Source organism: Eschrichtius robustus, chromosome 18 (genome assembly GCF_028021215.1).
Source record: "Eschrichtius robustus isolate mEscRob2 chromosome 18, mEscRob2.pri, whole genome shotgun sequence".
Classification (NCBI taxonomy): Eukaryota; Metazoa; Chordata; class Mammalia; order Artiodactyla; family Eschrichtiidae; genus Eschrichtius; species Eschrichtius robustus.
In genome coordinates, this window is record NC_090841.1 from 4,636,530 (window position 1) to 4,646,522 (window position 9,993).

The 9,993-nt window shown below is 47.6% G+C and overlaps 1 protein-coding gene across 3 annotated transcripts in view; it reads right to left on the minus strand.

Annotated features, from left to right (window-relative positions):
• LOC137752235 (phospholipid-transporting ATPase IB-like) overlaps nt 1-1,013 on the minus strand; it is a 74,795-nt gene extending 73,782 nt beyond the window's left edge. For all 3 annotated transcript variants that reach the window (XR_011071099.1, XR_011071098.1, XM_068527000.1), the window contains exon 1: nt 691-1,013. The gene's annotated coding sequence lies outside the window, so the exon portion shown is untranslated. The remainder of the gene's footprint in view (nt 1-690) is intronic.
• Between the last annotated feature and the right edge of the window lie 8,980 nt (nt 1,014-9,993).

Consider the following 9,993-nt stretch of genomic DNA (forward strand, 5'->3'; position numbering starts at 1 on the left):
CTTGGCTTGCGGCCGTACCTCCAATCTGTGCCTCCATCTTCACATGGCCTCCTTCTCTTTTTTCCTGTATCGAATCCCCTCTGCCTCTCTCTTACTTAAGGACACTTGTGATTGTATTTAGGGCACACCCAGGTAATCCAGGAGAACCTCCCCATCTCGAGATCCTTAAGTTAATCACATCTGCAAAGACTTTTCCAAATAAGGTAACATTCAAGGTTCCAGGCATTAGGCTGTGGATATCTTGTGGGGGGTGGGGGGGGGGGGGCGGGGGCCTGGGGCACTTTCAGCCTATCACAATGGGCTCACACTTCCTAAAGCATAACTCTGTACTCCACAAAAGGTCTTGTTTCTAATATGTAAAATAGGCCCCTCTAATGCACAAATGTGCATTCTTTACCATGATTTAACAGGAAGTGCCTGAAAACCCAACCATGACCGCTAAAAAAGAGTCTAATATTTGCTCCCACGGTTCTTCATGCAACAAAGCCAGCTGTCTGGTGAACTGCCCTCTGGCCAACTGTTTAACATTTCCCTGAAGAGTCTTCTCACATACACCCCACTGATTACCTTCATTTCCTCTAGCACAGAAATCAGCGAAAGGAATACATTATAGGAACACACAGCCTTAAGAAGAAATGTTTTGGAAACGTGTAGCTTCAAAGAACAGAGCAAATATCATAAATGACTAACCTCTGGAAGTACAGCCTCTATGAGATGCCCAACCAGCCTCCTAGGGGAGATAATATCTGCACTCCTTCAGTTTCACCAGCAGTTACAGCTACAATTTCCTTTAGATGAGCGGTGACCCAGTGGATCCTAGAAAGTTTGAGTCCTGTGAGTTTTGTAGTTGCCTTCTGTTGCCCATGTATATTGAGTGCGGGTATCATTTACACTGAAGTAATTCAGGCAACCAGACTGTGCCATAAGTCGACGTGAAAAACACAGGAATCTCAATCCACTGCACTTTTAAGGTCCATGTAGGATTGACAGATCATAGATTCTATCCAAAGCGATTTATCTCCTAATCTAACAGAAGTACAAATAAAATAGAAAAAGAGCCTGGAGAAGGCATCTAAAAACGTGCTCCTTGGTCGCTGCTAACTGTTGTGACGAAGAGCACAGAGCCTGGAGGCCAAACGCCTCGCTTCAAATCTCAGCCAGCACTTAGCACGGGGAACTCTATTCAATATCCTGTGATAAACCATAAGGGAAACGAATATAAAGAAAAAAATGTACGTATATGTATAACTGAATCACTTTGCTGTACAGCAAAATTAACACAACACTAAATCAACTGTACTTTTCTTTTTTTTTTTAATCTTAAAAAAAAAAAAAAATCTCAGCAAGCACTGCAGCTCCCTGGCCTGCGACCTTGGGCAACCTTGGGCGGTGGAGCCACTCTTACGGATGAAGAGAAAGGGCCGTGAGAGGTTACGGTATTAAACCAGGAACGTGACACTTTTGGATGCCAGGCGCTCGCCTAAGCACTCAGATTTTAAAAATAATTCTCCAATAGTCATTCAGTAAATATTTGGACGAGATGATCTTTCACTCAAGTCCAACGTCGACACTGAAGACTGCGATGAAATGTCATGTGAACGGGGTGAGCCGTCTCCGCAGGAAGCAAGGCCGTCCCCAGGGTCCCCAGCCCGGCTCCCACCACCACCGACCGCAGGGACCCGGCGCCCGAGCACCCAGCGCAGCGGCCGCCAGGGCGCGGGCGGCTTTCCCACGGGAGGTGACACAGGGACACAGCCTGCCGGCCGCTCGCTCTGCCCGCGCCTTTTTCCCGTCACCGTCTTCTTCAAGCGCACCGGCCACGCGGCCGACGCTGCTCCCTCACAGCCCCCGCGAGGCAGGGTCACAAAGCAGGAAACCCAGGCCGGGAACGGCCGAGCTCGGCTTCTCCTCCGAGCCCGTGCGAGGCGCCTTGCCCCGTGCGTCCAGCACGCTCCTCCACGGGGCTGCGGCCGCTGCTCCGGCAGCCTCCCCGGGCGCCCCGGCTCCTCAGGATGGGCCGCCGCCCGCGAGCCGCGCAGCCCCGCCGGCCTCCCCGGCGCCGCGGGTCCGCCCGGCTCTGCGCCTGCGCAGTCTGAGCGCTGGGGGCCTCGGCGGCGCGCCTCCTGGCGGCGCGTGGGGTCACCGCCTGGCTGCCGGGAGCTCCAGGGCGCGAGCCAGGGAGGCCCCACGACCAGGTCGCAGCACCGTCACTCAGCACGCACCGCCGTTCCGTCCCTTCACCCAGGGTGGGCCACGCCCCCGGGAGAGAAGAGCCGTCGCGGTGCCCGCCCGCGGCTGCAGGAGGCCCAGCTAGGGCTCCACAAGCTGTTGGTGATGATACACTGATCTTCTAATTAAAACAGTGTCCTCTAAATCTCCCCATCGTAATGGCACCTTTTGCCGTGTGTAATTAATAAGTGAGCTGCTGTTTTCGGAAACTCTGGTAACATGCAACTTGGTATGCCGTGGAACCCGAGTAAAAAAACATCCCCCAAAATAATTCCTTTGGTGACTGCAATAGGCAGAGGGATGGGAGTGTTGGATTCGGATGTGTGCTTTGACATAGCAATTCTGGGAGATTGGTACCCCTGGGGAACTGTGGTTGGATTGTGCGCTGCCTGCGTAATATTCCTGCCTGACACGTGTAATGGAAATGAAGTAGAGAAATACAATGAATTGTGAAGGAAGCTTCTATGGGAGGGGAGAACCTCAAAATCAGTGGAACATCTAAAGCGATTCTACTCTGTCTTTCTTCCCTCCTTTCCCTACCCTGCCTAGGCATTTGTGGGCATTTGTGTATATTTGCAGGTGAGTTTGTTATTTGGTAGACAGGTGAGGGATCAGGACTCTTATTTGCTTGTGATCATTGTCTCTTTACTTATATCCCTAACAGACTGCAACGTGAAACTAGGGGCAGCTTAGACAGATTCTAAAACATAATCGTTTTTGCAGAAGTAGAAATGAGAAGGTAAAATTGAATATGTTGATCAAGTAGCAAAAAATTGCTCTGGAGAAATAAATAACGGTTAAGTGAATTATTTATCTACACAACTGGAAATTGTAAACAATTAGTGAACAATTGCACTTTTGACTTTATGTTACATGTTTCACTCCTATCTCTCACAGAAGGTGTAGCTGACTTTGCTGGAAATTCTCATACATAGATCTGTAATATTTTCCTAGGACTATGTTATGATTGGTCTCCCCCATTTCACCCGTACATAAAGGCATTTCAAAATTTGTTCAAACACTGAACTATTTAAGTCCAAAAGACATGCTGTATAATAGAAATCTGTTATGCTTTTACCCTAGAAGTTCTTAAGGCTTAAAGTAGATAAGGCTTTATTTATATATAAATGTATAAACATTTATAATATGACATAAATATATTATAAATTTATAATATAGTATAGATAGATTATATACATAATATAAAAGTCAGTAGGGAATATCCCACCATCAAAACTACAATAATATGGGACTTCCCTGGTGGTCCAGTGGTTAGGACTCCGGGCTTTCACTGCCGTGGGCCCTGGTTGGGGAACTAAGATCCCACAAGCTGCACAGCGCTGCCAAAAAAAAAAAAGAGAAAAAGAAAAGAAAGAAACCTAAAATAATGTAATTCAGTTGCCTTCAAAGGTGAAAATTCTGTAAGCCTTGAAACATGAGAACAGATTAATTATTTTTCCGTTTATAGAGTAGTGACCATGGTGTCAGAAATATGGACATTCAGTTTTGAGACATTTATACATGCGTATGTTTCATTGTTTCCTGGTCCAATATGAGTGCATAATACGAGTACCTCTGCATTTTAAAGAATGTGCTGGCTTAAAACAATGCCTCGCTTTATATTTTCCTTGAATGAAAATAGTGTAGACCAGGAATGCTGAGTATACCACCGGAGGTCACAAAACGCTAAACCTGTGAAAGCCTGAGGAATTCGGGCCATGCAAAGCAAGTGTCTTTAGCTGCCCTCTACCAAGAGAGGGCAGCCCTCTTCCCACAGATGATCTGCAGAGTGGGCTCCAAAGCACAGTGCAGGAAAAAAATTTTAGAACTTTTATTTATAGCTATTATTTTTATCTTAGCTTTAAAAAGCTTCTGTTTGGTTGTGTGTGCTTTATAATAATATATAAATATATATGAGCATGCACTACACTTTTATAATTTGTAAATAAATAAATATACATATATTTGGAGTGCAAGAGAAAAAAAAAAGTTGTTACTGAAAGTAAGGTACCGTGGAAAAAGTTTATAGGCCAGGATTCGAAACTTGTCTCCTCCGGGGCAAACTGCAAACCTTGCACGTTCCCATAATCAAAGGTCTGTAATCACATGTTTGGAAAGTTCTTTCCTACCTTCAATACATATTTAGGGAATATCCATTATGTCCCACCTCCTGCGAGGTTCTGAAAGTACAGTAAAAGGCAAAAGAGCCATGGTCGTGCCTTCATGAAATTTACATTCTACTAAACCTAAGCACTGAACAAATAAACACAAGATACATTTTTTTAAAATGATATACTCTGTTAAGCGCCAAGGAAAATAAAGTTTCGAGAGGTCAGTGAAGTCCTTCCGAGGGAGTGGCATTTGATCTGAAATCTAAAGGACGAGAATGAGGTAGGCAGAGAGGAGGAGGAGGAATCTCAGTCATGGGAAACAAGGCAAAAGTGTCAGCTGAGCGGAGATCTCTTCTCGCTGAAGAACTGTACAAGGTCCATGTGCCCGGAGCTTGCGGGGACGAAGTGAGGCCGGCCGGGTGGGGCTGGACCGGGCCCCTGGGGACCCGGAGACCGTGGAAGGGTTTTAGACCTAAAAATGCAACGGGGGTGCCAGTCACAGGTTTTCAACAGGGGTAGAAATTCAAGTTCACTTACGGAAGATTCCATTTCCATTTTTCATGCCCTGGTTGCCTAAAGCGTGTCCGAGAGTCAGGACATAACACGCTGCAGATCAAGATTTCAAAACAAAGTGAAAAAAAAGAAAGCAAGCAATCAAGACACTTCTGGAAATTTGAACGGCCGGAGCGTGTGCAGCTTTGAACAGTTAAAACTCCCCCAGACGAGGAGGGCGGACTCGGGCTTGGAGCTGGAGCTCCGGCCGCGCCGAGGGGCGCGCCGCCGCAGACACCAGCCTGTCAGGACGCGTGCGCGCGCCCCCGCCCCGCCCGCACACACTCGCGCACGCACCGGGCTTGAGGTTGGGCCTCCTCGGCCGCCGTCCGCGCTCGGCCGCCCCGCGTGTCGCGGCACCGCCCTCCCCCACGACGTGGGCGGTGCGTGGGCGGTGCTGGCCCGCCTTCCCCCCCCCCCCGCCCCCCGCCCCAGTTGCCAGAGCGCCGGCTCGAGGCTGGGGAGGGGAGTGGCCGGGACTGACCCCTGCGCCACGGCCTCTTGCCGGCCCACGTGCCGACCCGCGACCCTGGCGCGGGGGCTTCCCGAGGGCCTCGCCTGGTCCGAGGTTCGCTGCCGGACCGTGCTCGGGCCACGAGCCGGAAGATCGCTAGTGCCGCCGCTGTAGGCGCCTCCGGCCGAGGCTGCGACGTGGGGATCCAGCCTTCGGACTGGGAACCCGCAGGAGACGCCTAGGAAGGGGAAAGGCCTGGAAAACTGAGCCGGCCCCAGAAGGGGTGAACGTTTGGTGGGCGGGCAAGGCTGATAGCCGTGGGGATCGCGGGATACGGAAGTTCTCGAGGTGTCTGGTGTATCGGTACGAATGTCCGCTCTGGTGTGCAGGAAATATCACGCCTCTTAACTTTCTGGATCTCAGTTAATTTCTGACCCCTCTGAGCTACATGCAACCCACCCTTCCCTGCCCCCATCTGATGGATTGCGTAAAAAATTAAAATTACCGCATTTATTCTTGGGGTTCCCCTTCCCAGGGGTTAAACCAAAGTCTGGAAGCAGTGACTTTGTGGGTGAACTCATGGTTAAGTAACTTACCCAAGGTCACGTTGCCAAAAGTGGCCCTCAGGATTCAAACCCAGACCACTTAAGACTCCAGAGAGTCTTGGTTGAGTCATGCTAGATCCCTCTCTGAAATGTTTAGCTTCAGCCCTGTTTGAAGCCGGCTTGGACCACAGTGCCCTGAAGTATAAGCACACTGGACTAGGGGTCAAAAAGTAGGACCAGAAGTCACCAGGTGACCTAAAACAAGGCTTCAGTTTCCCCTGGGAGAAGTGGGGTTAATGTCCAAGGTCTACACATGCTAGGGAGTGTAACCGGCCGTTTGCAGGCCACCCTCCAGCCCATACTAACCGTGACCCAGCAGCTCCAAGGTGAGGTGGCCTCATCGTTGCTGATGGGAAACTAGATTCTACAAGAACAAATGGTCGGTGGACAAGGACAGATGAGAAGTGCTGACGGTGCAAGGGAGGCAGTTATGACATCAGTCCCCCCCCAGCCCAGCCACCCTCCCACCCTCCCTTCAAACAGACATAGACAAGAATTTAGTCGTGCGGCACAATTAGGGAAGAGAAGCGGACTCCTGAGAGGAGCGAATCTATGGTCAAAGCGCTACTGATCACTTTCAGAGAGAGCTGAGTACCTACTCCTGGAATTATCAGCAGTCCCACTGAGCCACAACTACTGAGCCCGCGAGCCACAACTACGGAAGCCCGCATGCCTAGAGCCGGCGCTCCGCAACAGGAGAAGCCACCGCAATGAGAAGCCCGCGCACCGCAACGAAGAGTAGCCCCCGCTCGCCGCAACTAGAGAAAGCGCGCGCAGCAGTGAAGACCCAATGCAGCCAAAAATAAATATTAATTAACTTTAAAAAAGAAAAAGAAAAATTCCCTCCTATTAGAAAAAAAAAGAAAAGAGAGCAGGACCTTCCAGTCACTGCTTAAGGCACCCAGAAGAGCAGACTGGGGGAACTTTTAAGTGAAATCTGCAGCACTTCTCTCCCTCTCTGTGGGGACCTTAGTTGGGCAAGACAGAACAGATTCCCGAAGAGGGTGTTGGCTGTATGCGAACTGATTTGCAGACTCAGAGGCCTGCACTTCCCCAAGGTAAGAGGGAGTTTTCTTAAATTTAAGATATAATCAAAACGGTTCCTATTGTAACAGATCCCTGGATGGAAGTATGCGGTCTTGCTCAATCACTCAAAATCAAATGACAGGCTCAGTTTGGGCGTAATATCAATGGCTACATTGTTTATGTATCTCTATGTTCGTATGAAATTTCATAACTCATGCCAAATAGGAAATGGAGGTTTTAAACTGCTTCAATTTGGACATTTTCACCTAATACCCCAATGCTTTCAGAAGGCAAATTGTTTCCATTTAAAGGCAATTTGCCCCAGTCTTACAGAAATCCTGCCTCTTTTCACAGACTGGACTCCTTTCATAGACTCCAGAGAGTAGGAATTAATTCATTTAGCTCATCCCCAGGACTCTTGGATGATGGAACTTTAGACTGAGTTCTAGACAGGTCACATTCATCCATTCTCATCTTTAAACTCTTTAGAGATGGGGATTTCACAGTCTGCTTAATAAATCACCTCCATGTTTAATAACCCTCACTTTTGGAATTGTTTTCCTAGTTCTAATCCAATCCCTCCTCCGACAGGTTAGCATTATGGAATCTCAGATCTGGAAAATAACCTTAAAGGTCATTGTATTAGTTTTCTAACAAACCTGATGGATTAAAACACATGACTTTATTTTCTTACAGTTCTGTACATTTAGAATTCCAACGGAATTCAAAACTTCAACACATGTCACAAAAAAATCAGAGTGAGAGCAGGGCTATGTTCATTTCTGGAGGCTACTGCTGGGGAGATCTTTACTGGCCTTTCTTACCTTTTAGAGGCTAACTGTATTACCTGTTTTGCGGCCCCCTTTCTCCTTCTTCAAAGCCAGCAACGTTGCATCTCTCTGACCCTTCTTCACATCATCCTCTGACTCTGACCTCAGCCGGGAAAGGTTTTCTGATTTGAAGGACACATGTGATTGGATTGAGCACCCCCCGCCCCTCCCAATAATCCAGGATCATCTCACCATTTTAAGGTCCTTATCTTAATCACATCTACGAAGTCCCTTTTGCCATGTAAGGGCACAGTCACAGGTTCTAGGGATTAGGACCTGGATAGCTGGAGGGGCGGGGGGATTATTTTGCCCACTCCTTTCTGCAAGAAGGAATCCCCTGACAGATGCTGCTCTGACTCTGAGTACTTCCACCGACGGGGAGAGGTCACTGCTTTATGAGGATGCCAAGGGTAATGTTCAACTCTAACTCTAATCTAGAGGTAATAATGACCAGCTCTAAATATCAGAAAATTTGTATGTTCAGTCCCAATAGTTCCCATACGTAGGTCTTTGCCTTCAGAAGCACAGAAGAAAACCCAACCCGGTATCCCCACTTATACACCTGCCACATGAAGTTCTTAAAATATTTGAACACAGCTAGAAGATTTCCCTTTTATTCATTAGTTGAACATACTGAGAACTATTATATGTGCGTGCTATTCTAGGCTTCAGAGATACAGTAATTAACCAGACAAAGTCCCTAATCTCATAATGCATTCCTTCTGGTGAAGGAAACAGGTGGTTAATCCAACAAACAGCATTAGCATTGCCTTGAGTACCATCCAATCAAGGGTACCAAAACAGTGTTTGAAAGAATTGGATTTTTTTAAAAAAAATCATCTAAATAAGAATTACAGGGCTTCCCTGGTGGCGCAGTGGTTAAGAATCCGCCTGCCAATGCAGCGGTCACGGGTTCGAGCCCTGCTCCGGGAAGATCCCACATGCCGCGGAGCAACTAAGCCCATGCGCCACAACTACTGAGCCTGTGTGCCACAACTACTAAAGCCCGCGTGCCTAGAGCCCGTGCTCCGCAACAAGAGAAGCCACCGCAATGAGAAGCCCGCGCACCGCAAGGAAGAGTAGCCCCCGCTCGCCGCAACTAGAGAAAGCCCACGCACAGCAACGAAGACACAATGCAGCCAAAAACAAATTTTTTTTTAATGGAAAACTTTATAAAAACAGTAACAATTATAGGAAGAAGTTAGAAACTTTGTACACATGTTGTATATTTTAGGGTTGTTTTTGCTTTGAAGTATAATGGGCGAGCATCAAAACCTCACACCCACAGTCCTCTGAAAATCTTACTCTAGGCCTGAGGGAGAGAAAATTTGAGTGAGAGAGAAGTTTCAATTAGAGTAAGCAAAGATGACTTCCTGAAAAAAGTCGATCCTTCCAAGATGAGTAGAGTTAGATAAATAAAGCCTAGAGGGGAGACAGCAGCCAGATAAGAGGAGAACTGGGGCAGATAAGCCTTTTAGTTTGGGCGTCTGGCTGTGGGTAGGGCATATTTTGGGTGTTTTACTCTAGTTTTAAATAGAAGTCTTCTCAAAGGCACTGAGAAGACTAGGAATTCAGTGGCAATGGGGTAGCACTGCTCTGGCATCTCCCCACACTATCTGTAAAGCTCCTGTAAAACAAGAGGCTACATCTCTACAGGCTACAAAACTTGGAGCTAAACAGCCTCTAGCTTCCTGTGACTGAGTTTACCTGAGTCTCCCGCAGAGCTCCAGGGGGTGGCAACCTATAAAATCAGGAGGACGCTCCGGTGGGTGAAGATCGTCGAGGTGTTTGTTCTTAGTCACTTAAATTCTCCCCCTTGTCCCATGGTCTAAATTCAGCCCTGCCATATGCATGCTGGGAGCTGGGAATAGAATGTGTAATTCGCATTCATGTTCTGTACTGCTGCTTCCAAAAGATAGATGAACTGAAATACTGTAAATAAAGCTAACTAATTTTCACTAAAATTTCCGACAGAAAATGAAAATCTGGTTTTTTCAATCCAGCTTCTAGAGGCTCTGCGGCTGTTACTGTAAAGTTGAAAGTTCATTGGTGGAGTGAATTATCTTGACTCCACCTCTCCATTGTTTGGGAATGGATACATTTGTAATTAACATTTGAGGTCTCTCCTTCCCTTTGGCTTTCTTATTTGGATGCTTTGTTGCAAACTGATCGTTTAAGTTTGTGTA